The sequence below is a fragment of the Rhinichthys klamathensis genome, unplaced genomic scaffold (assembly GCF_029890125.1).
Source record: "Rhinichthys klamathensis goyatoka isolate OS25496 unplaced genomic scaffold, OSU_Roscu_1.1 h1tg000911l_1, whole genome shotgun sequence".
Classification (NCBI taxonomy): Eukaryota; Metazoa; Chordata; class Actinopteri; order Cypriniformes; family Leuciscidae; genus Rhinichthys; species Rhinichthys klamathensis.
The window spans coordinates 169,960-180,442 of record NW_026607255.1 but is presented as its reverse complement, the minus strand read 5'-3'; the positions used below and the strand labels follow the sequence as shown (position 1 = coordinate 180,442).

At 36.4% G+C, this 10,483-nt stretch overlaps 1 long non-coding RNA gene across 1 annotated transcript; it reads left to right on the top strand.

Annotated features, from left to right (window-relative positions):
• The first annotated feature begins 4,792 nt into the window (after positions 1 to 4,792).
• On the top strand, positions 4,793 to 9,812 carry LOC130078569 (uncharacterized). The gene is made up of 3 exons (XR_008805944.1): positions 4,793 to 4,990; positions 6,391 to 6,479; positions 9,661 to 9,812. It is a non-coding gene; the product is annotated as an uncharacterized LOC130078569 (long non-coding RNA).
• The last annotated feature ends 671 nt before the right edge of the window (positions 9,813 to 10,483 follow it).

Here is a 10,483-nt window from a genome sequence, read left to right as displayed (position 1 = left end):
TGGTCAAACCTATCTCAGGGGAGAAGAACTCAAATATTTATCAATGAAAGTGCTAAAAATATCATCAAATGTTTTAAACTGTGTTGCCTCAAGGCAACAGTGTACCACAATGGAATCACATAAGGCCATACCAGGCGTACTAGGTTGGATACAAATATATTATATTTGTAAGGAAAATTGTTAGAATTATCTGAAATATATTTGCATTTGTGCATGATTTTGTAATGCACTTACAAGAATTGTAATTTGCATACTATATCTGCACATATTATGATCTGCACATTTTCTATAGCACCTAAACAAGGTATAAAACACAACTGCCAATCGACGAGGGTGAGGATGAGGTGTCATACTGTGATGAGGAAGATGAGGTCATAGTGACATATGCAGGGAGAGAGTGAGGGTGAGAGCGAAGATGCGATGAGGATGAAGATGGATATGATAACTTGATGATAATTTGGTAATACTTGTGTTCCACTATGGCACAATGTTGCCTCAGAGCAACAGCTGGATGTGAAATGCTACTTTTTATTAAATAGGAAATTCGTAATACATGATACATTTTTTGTCCAAGTTTGTTCAAGTGTCTGGTTAAAGAAATTGATGTTTTAAATAAATATATGTCTTTTTTTCTATGTGAAAATGTCAAATGTTTCATTTTGTTCGCTGTGGTTATCCGTTGTGGCCCATATAAACTTTTAAAAATTAAATAAATTCAAAATGAATGAAAATGTTTCTTGATATTGTTAGTGTCCAATTTTAAGCAGGAAAAACACCACAAATCATGTGATGATATCATATTGGGTACCATAGAGGGTTGTTAACCTATGATATATGGATTTTTTTTTCATCCAGCAGGTGAAAACAAGTCTGATTACATCTAATCAAGTGTTGTGCAACGGGTTAACCAAATATTAATGCTGAAGCTTATGAGCAATATAGTAATGATAGTGATAGTCGACCAAATGCATACAAAATACCAAAATGTTTGAGTATTCTATAACCTCTTTATCAAGAGTTGTTCATTTTTTCCTCTTCTCGAAACTTTCCTGATTTACTTTGTTTGGTTGGTGTTGGACTGACTGAAACATTGAACAGTGAAATCAATATGGGTTCACAGGCCACAGGATGACATTATCGAAAAGAAAGCGTTCTACCCATGATAACACAGGCAGATCGTCTACCTTATGTGAGATTCATTAATTTCCTCAGACAGCGTTTGAGTTTAGCAGCAGAATATCAATAGCCATCTGAGAGGTGCGGATGGTTCAATCAGTCGGTCTTCTGGGGAAAGATCGTCAAGAAACTTATTAACAAACGATTTGTGGAGGAAAAACTGTTGTGAATTCTTATGAAATCGGCCAACCTTTCCCAAATCCGCACAAAGGCCACGGCGCAATACCAAACTAATTTTTCACTTAAGGCACTTGCGAGTCAACCCACCAAAGGTCGGCTCCCAAGGTAGCGCAGGAGAATGAAGACATTAAATGTGCTCTATGTATTGATTGGTTTGTTATTAGTTGGGGAGAGAGAGGAAGAATCAAGGCAGAAAAGTTGTGCGATGAAGACCCCAGGTCTAAAGAGCATTCGGCAATAAAAGGAGGGTTTGGATCAGGTAGAAAACAACTGTTGACTGTTGATGCTAAACTCAACATGGCTTGAAGTCCTTTAGTAAGACATATAGACATCTAGAAAGAGTCAAAAACTGATGAAAGTGTGTTTTCTGAATGGCTGTGTGATTACTCCATTAAGATATCATCTATTGCAGATTCTCTGTCCGGTCTCTGAAAGGAACGTGAAAGCAAGGGCGAACGATGTTTGGTCGCTGAACGTCAGATGGGCTCCTTCTGTCTAAGTGGCTGATTCTTCAGCTGAATAAGGTGGAAAAGAGTCTCATGATGGTAGTGATGTAGTACTCGAGTCCGGTCTCGAGACCGATTTCTGCTTTCTCGGACTCGTCTCGGACTTGTTCCTTCAAAGACTCGGTCTCGACTCGGACTCGACCCTTCAAAGACTCGGTCTTGACTCGGACTCGGCATCAGTGTTGTGCTAGTTACTAAGAAATAGTAACTAGTTACAGTTACTAGTTACTTCATTCAAAAAGTAACTCAATTACTTTGTTGATTACTTGCACCAAAAAGTAATGCGTTACTGTGAAAAGTAACTTTTTAGTTACTTTTTTAAAGAAAGTTCTTTAATGTTCCCATTAATGCCCTTTTATGCGTTATGGTCTATACAAACACAAAACTGACTTAAACAGAAAGTAATTTTTAAACACTATTTTATTTAAGTCAGACCAGCACAAACTGAATATATCACAAGGATTTCTGAAATAAATAACAAAACAAGCATGTGTAAAGCTAGTGATGTGTTTGCTTTCTCAACATTGATATGTTCATGCAGCTGACAGTAATACGTTTTTACTGCATGAATGAATATTTGAGCAATACAATTGTACCTTGATCATTCTTGTTAGTTCATAGTAGGCTAATTAACTAAGGTAATAACAGATACAATAACAATTTAAACTCAATTTCAAATGTATTAAGTAAATGTTGAAATTAAAAAACTAACAATGAATGATACTTCTACAACATTTATTAACCATATTTAATGCTAAAATTGTAATCTCATTGTAAAGTGTTACCATTTTATATGATTCAAGCTTATAGAAGATGGCCATATTTAAATATCTGCAAAGGCCAGAGCATTAAAATTACATAAATGTAGACCTATATATTACATGTATAGTCTTTCACTTTATTTGCTTAAATTTTAGAACACTTGATTAGGAAACTTGATGTCGCTGCATGAACATATCAATGTAAGCAATCACGTCAGCTTTAAAAATACAACTTCGCCGGCTAATGAATGCATAACAGTGACCAGCTGGTCTGGATATAAACTAATGCAAATAGATGGTAACAATTGCGACATAAAACATCTGGGTCAGGTCTGCGTGTGTTTTGGTCACATTGCTTTAATCGCTTGAGGTAAGTTAGCCGTTACTAATGTTATTCCTCTCAGACTCGACGGCAAGCTTCTGTTCTTTCTCTGTTGATGCAGCATCTAGACAAAATATTACTTTATAATGATATGGCAATGTGTACTTTAGTGTTCTGTATTCATACCGTTTCGCTGTCTGTGTTTTAAATGCGCATCTGAAGTGCTCAGCGCTCTCCTTGCAGCTTGTAATCTCCGTGCTCGCGCTGCCTCACGTGTTAACGTAAACAACTCAGCCAGTGAGTTTATGTGTCCTCTCGCTCTGTATAATGCTAGCAGTCTCTTCAGTGATCTCGTACTGTGTAACAGCGCACACTTCTCAGCCGCTCCAGCAACTAATTAATTTAAAAAAGTAACGGACAACGCACCATATGGTAACGATAACGGAGTTACTTTATTTAAAAAGTAATGCGTTACAGTATTAGTTACTGTCAAAAGTAACTGCGTTACAGTAACGCGTTACTAGTAACGCGTTACTGCCCAACACTGCTCGGCATATAGGCGGACTCGTCCCCATCACTAGTTAAGACTGCTCCTCTAAACAATTCCCAATCTAGCTTAGTCTGTAGGCCTAACTGATGATTATTAACTGGGGTGATATTAAATCATGAATATCAAAACTGACATGTCGAGACAAAATCTCGACTCGGACTTGCTTCCTCAAAGACTCGGTCTTGACTCGGACTCGACTGTATTTGAAAACCAACGGACTCGGTCTTGACTCGGACTCGACCCTTCAAAGACTCGGTCTTGACTCGGACTCGGCATAGGCGGTTTCGTCCCCATCACTACATGATGGTCACGTGAGACTAGACCATGTTTGGAGGTTGGTATGGGAAATGATTAATTGCTATACCAGACACTTTACATAAAAGCATAGATTAAATTGAGTTTTGCACAGGTAAGCACCACTCATATACCACCCATACAATTGTTTGCATGTATAATAATTGCACAAGAACTGGATTTTTGAATGTTATTCAAATTCATTCATTAATTTTATACATTTTTAGGAAACAATAAGGTTCCAATAAGGTTTAAGAAATGAAAACACTCCATCAATGTGGGTTAGAAGAACTGTTGCCAAACATATAACATGCTAGAAACATTATAATCACTGCAATAATGATCCAAGCATTGACAAACATTTAAATCCAAAAAGCAATTATTTATTTAAGAATATAAACTTTTCTTTAGGCTAATACAACTTTTCAAGAATTCAAAGGAATTCAAAAAACAAAATGAAAGACTCAGATGATTGCAGGTGAGATGGGAATGCTGTATGAGAGAGAGAGAGAGAGAGAGAGAGAGAGAGAGAGAGAGAGAGAGAGAGAGAGAGAGAGAGAGAGAGAGAGAGAGAGAGAGAGAGAGAGAGAGAGAGAGAGAGAGAGAGAGAGAGAGAGAGAGAGAGAGAGAGAGAGAGAGAGAAAGCCTGAGGTATCAGCATCCACATGGTTTGCATTTCTCCAAATCCCACCAACAATCTCCTCAGAACAGAACAGGTCATCACGGAAATCCAGATGAAGATACTGCAGGGGACTGAGCATGATGGGACAGGGGTCGGGATTTGAGTCTTATTAAAACATGCTTCATATGCTCCGGGGATTATTGTAAACTTGGATAAAGAAACATTCTTTTGCTTGAGCAAAAGCAATGCAGATAATGATCAACAAAGATTTATGACTGATAACTAAGTCTAGGATGGTTATTGCTTTTGTAAACATTAACTGTGACCTGGTACAGGAGGAAAATGTGCTATTTAAAGGACTATTTCATATGGTAAATAGTCAATTTGTCATTGCAGAAGAATATTAAAAAAGACAAAACCATATCCAAACATTATAGAAGTTTTGGATCTTTTCTCTATTTTAGGCGGATGTCCAAGACCCCCTGATTCAGCATGACAACACTGCCCTCCCGACCTCCTCATCCTCAACTAAAGCTTCTGCTTAACTCAATTAAACTCGCAACTGCGTGGAGAGTCTGGGTAAATATTATCGTAAACTTCTCCACCTACAATGACAGATATTGCCATGTTCACATGAGATGATCGTGAGATGTTCACCAGATAACAAGAATGTTCAATATATATACGGTGTGTGTGTGTGTGTGTGTGTATATCAAATACAATATAACAAATACAACTTTTAATTTTAATAATGTATTATATTAGTAAATGTTGAAATTGGCCAAACTCAAATAATTTGAGGTAATCAGTTACATCAAAATTCTTAAGTTAAGAAATTTAACATTAAAGTAAGCAGAACTTGCAGATTTTTATTTTGTACCCATACATTTTAATTGCTCAACTTGAAATATTTGAGTAAGCCAATTATCCAAATACATAACTTAAATCTCAATTTAAATATTTCAAGTAGTTGAAATTTGTCTAGATTTAACCAGCTAATGCTATAAATGCTATTTTACTAATTGGTAAAACCATGTTTTGATAACAGTAATATGGTATAGCACTTGCTGAATGAGTTCAGCAATGTAAAATATTTAACACACACTGTGTAACACACACTCAAACCAAGCTCATGCTCCACTCGTCACCATGATGGTAACCCTACAAAAGACAAACCAACATAACAGAAACTCTTCTAAACTATAGCAAAACAAAACATTGAACACCATTAAATCTCCCACTTAACATTAATCTGGCACAACAAATTATATAACACTTCATTTTAGCATTTACTCTCCCTTTTTGAGTGTCATGACAAAGCATGCTGGGAAATAGAAATCCCAGCCCAGTTTCAGTTAAATTTAAGTTTGTCTAAGTTAAAAGAAACAAGTTCATTAAACTCAAAACAATGAAACAATTCAACTTACTTTAAATGTGTCAGTTTTGTGAACTCAAAAGAAAAAGAAAGTTCTAAATACTCATAAAAGTTCATTTGATGGAGCTAATTTGTATAATTTGAGTTGGCTCTACTTAAACCAATTAATTATTTTAAGCGTAAGAGTTTACAGTAAATGCTGTAGAAGAAGTATTGCTCATTGTTAGTTCATGTTAACTAATGTAGTTACCTAAATGAAACCTTATTGTAAAGTGCTACTGAAACTGTCCTTCTGACCTGTGATGTCTGTCCTGTTGCTCTGATGGTTTAATGAACGGTGAGTTCTTCAGGCCGGCGTCACGTTTCCCAGCCGCTGTAACCTTCAGCAGCCGCTGCGCTGGGGGCACAGACAACAATCCCAGGATTCTGTGTGCTTTTGTCCGGAAATAACAGACACAAACGGGGGGTCAGACGCTGAGCTCTGGAATTTCGATCAAAGACGTTGTCTGCTACAGCAGGTGGGGATGCTTAGGTTTAATCAAAAGATGATTGCTTTTGTTTGGCTGCTGTTTGACTTCTCTTGTTTTTCAGTCTTTTGCTTCAGGTCAGACATGACATTTCTTTTGCTACATTTTGAGATGTGACACCAATTCAACAGGTGAACCATGGATCAAGGCCGCTATTATATACACGGTACCAGTGTTGGGAAAGTTCATTTTCTACATGAACTAGTTCAAAGTTCAGTTCACAAATTTTAAAATGAACAAGTTCAGTTCATAGTTCATACTTCAAAAAATGAACTAGTTCATAGTTCTTTTTTTCCATATGTTGTGGCGAGGTTTTTAATTTTTTTTTTTTTTTTATTATTGCCACAGCCCATATACAATCACAGACAGCAATTATTTTCATCGATGGGCAAATTTTGCACAGAAATGTCAGATTTTTCCCATCCTCACCTAGCCTGGTTAAAACCAGACCATTCTCAGTTGTAACTGAGTTATGGTCTGGCAAAGCATCATAGACAAATCATTTCCAGAGGGGCGTCACCAACGGACGTCGCGGATAGACCTAAACCCAATCAGAGCGATGAAGGAGATGACGTATGCAGAGCGGCGGAGAAACTTCTCCGAGTGTTGTTCTTTGCTCGGTTTTTAACAAAAAGGAAACGTTCAAATCGCTTAAAACAGACGCGATAGCTGATTCGAACGATTGATGTTCGACGGCGGCATCCATCTTTGTAATGTAGGCTACAAAATCTGCTTCACAATCCCAGCGCTGTCGTCATCGTGTAAAGCCCGCCCCAACGTTTCTGATTGGTGCCTCGATTTCGACGATTGGAAATGGGCTTGAATGAGCTCTTTGCCAGACTAACTTTCAGAGCAAATCTAAATTTGACGGAAGTTTTCTGGGTTTTCCCAGGCTAATCCTCACCGACCTTGTCATAAAACTCGTTTAAATGATCACACGACGCCTCCTCGCTCGCTGCTTTGTCGACTACATGCTGCTTCTTGTCCTGATGACGCATGCGGCGGCCGTGGTGCGACACTGGTGGCTGGTGTTGCCAGATTGGGTGTTTTTTTTGCTACATATTAAGGCCTGTTTACGGTGTGTTTTAGCCGGGTTTTCGCCTGGAAGGCTCTATAGAAATCTGGCACCCTATTGAACGAAGTTAAACTGAGAGAGCGTGCGTTCACAGACACCAGAATGAACGAGTTCACAGTAACGTTCATCAGGCAGTAATTCAGTACGTTCAGTTCACGTTCGCCCAAAATATGAACGAGTTCATTGAACGCGTTCAGGCACAACACTGCACGGTACAAAATGCTTGTAATTTAGATTTTTTTTTTTTTAAAGTTACTATAAACAGTAAAAAGTTTACTGTAAGTTACCTGACTATATACATTTATAGAAACATGTCATTTTAAAGTAAAATATTGTTTAGTAAAAAAGTAAACTTGTGGAAAAATATGGATTTCTTGTCATTTACATTGAAAATGTATATTTAATATATCAAGACAATACATGCAATATTTTACTGAATGTTTTAACGCATTGTAATGGTGAAATGTATGCAAGTGGCCATTTTACATTGTTCTGGTGGTACATATTAATCTACAGTAATAAACATTAAAACATTTACAGTGATTAAAAAGCTTTTTTGTAAACTACAGCTTCCAGTTTCATAGCGTAACACACACACACACACACACTGTAAACCCTAATGCTCAAAATAATTAATTGGTTTGAGTAGGACAAACTTAAATTAAACAAATTAGTTCAGTCAAATTAACTTTTATGAGTATTTAGCACTTTCTTTTTCTTTCAAGTTCACTGAACTGATATATTTTAAGTAAACTGAACTGTTTCATTGTTTTGAGTTTTATGAAATTATTTATTTTAATTTAGATGAACTTAAGTTTAACTGAAACAGCTGGGATGTCTATTTCCCAGCATGCTTTGCCGATGGCACTCGAAAGGGAGAGTAAATGCTAAAATTAAGTGTAATATAATGTTTTTTTGTGTGTAAGATTAATGTTATGTGTGAGATTTAGTAGTGATTCATGTTTTGTTATGCTAATTTAGAAGAATTTCTGTTAATGTTGGCTTTAGGATAGTTACCATCATGGTGACAAGTGGTGCGTGCAGCTTGATTTGAGAGCAAATAATCCATTTATTTTACTGTGCTCATACAGCAAGTGTTTCTGTATAACATACTATTGCTAATATGTTAGCATTTACTATGTTAGCAGATTAGCTTTTTGAAGCTAACTAAGTTTGTACTAATAAAAGTATTTTGAGTTCTGCCAACTTATTTGGGTTTACAGTGTACTTCATAGATTTAAGTTATATTAACTGAATGGAATTAGTACTATTAACTTTATTTACCCAAGTTATCTTAACAATAATTATTGAGTTACTTGAACACAAATCAAATATTTTTTTAAGCTTAAATTGTTTGAGTTAATAAACTTAAATGATTTAAGGCAATCGGTTTCCTCAAACGGTTTGAGTTGAACTAACTCATCAGGTTTTACAGTGCACACACACACACACACACACACATGTTGGTGCAACAGCATTATGAGGACTCTCCATAGGCGTAATGGTTTTTATACCGTAAAAACTATATATTCTATCCCCCTACACTGCCCCTATCCCTAAACCTACCCATCACAGGAGACATGCAGCATTTTTAATTTTTTAATAAAACATTGTTTTTTATGTTTTTTAAGCCATTTGATTTATGAGGACTTTTGAAATGTCCTCATAAACCACCCATAAGTTGTAATACCAGTGTAATACACATGTCATTATACAAATTTGTGTCCTCATAAATCACATAAACCAACTCACACACACACACACACACACACACACACACACACACACACACACACACACACACACACACACACACACACACACACACACACACACACACACACACACACACACACACACACACACACACACACACACACACACAAAAGGTTTTACAATCTACACCATTTAAAAGTTTGAGGTTGGTATATGTTTTTAATGTTTTGAAAGACATCTCTTCTGATCATCAAAGCTGCCTTTATTTGATCAAAAATACAGAAAAACTGTAATATTGTAAAATATGATTACAATTCAAAATAACTGTTTTTTATTTGATTATATTGTGAAATGTAATTTATTCCTGTGATCAAAGCTGTATTTTCAGCATCATTACTCCAGTCTTCAGTGTCACATGATCCTTCAGAAATCACTCTAATATGATGATTTGCTGCTCAAGAAACATGTCTGATTATTATCAATGTTAAAAACAGTAGTTGTGCTGATTCATATTTTTGTGGAAACCATGTTTCTTTTTTCTTTTCTTTTTTTACAGGATTTTGTCTTCTTTGTAATCATCATCAGGTGCTTTTAGTGACTTTAAAGTGACATTCACAGGCGAGTTTTTGATTGGACAAAACTAAATTTGTATATCTGTTTTTATCCGCATGCTCATACAGTACATGTAAGCCATGATTTGATTCTGAGTTCACAGGTGAATGTATGTTTCTTTCTCAGTGCTCTATCCCATGACCTCAGATCTTCAAATCCGTGAGTGAATATCCAGCTGGGCCTCTCTAGATCCCAGCAGATGTTCCTGCCTCTAGTCTTCTCCATCCAGGGATCTGCAGCTCCAAATATCTTTCTAGATCTGCTCCAGGTGAACAATGGATTCATTTTTGCAAAACTGTACATACAATTCACTGCAGTTTTCAGCTAAAGTAAACTCTAGGGGCAGTCAAACGTTTATTCCTTTTCACATAAACTATGATTACAGATTATGGACTGATGAAGACTTGTTTTCCTTGCACAAACTATATGTTCTTCTGACCTCAAAAAGTTTTTACCAAAGCGCATGATTTTTAAACTAGAGGTTTGCACCACATAATCAGCTCCATATATGTTTATTTTATGATGTAGTAAACTTGCTCGTTGGGCTCATGTGTAACAGAATTGCATTTGCATGAGTCATGTGACACACCAGTCACGATAAACACGTCTTCTAGACATCGCACAAAGACTTCTAAAATGACATGGTTGCTTAAGCATGCATTTTTATCTCATATTTGCTTTTGTTAACACTATCGTTTAGATTTCATCAGACATTTCATTTCCAAACTGCAAGAACCATTGTAATAAAACTTTTGCAGATTCACGTT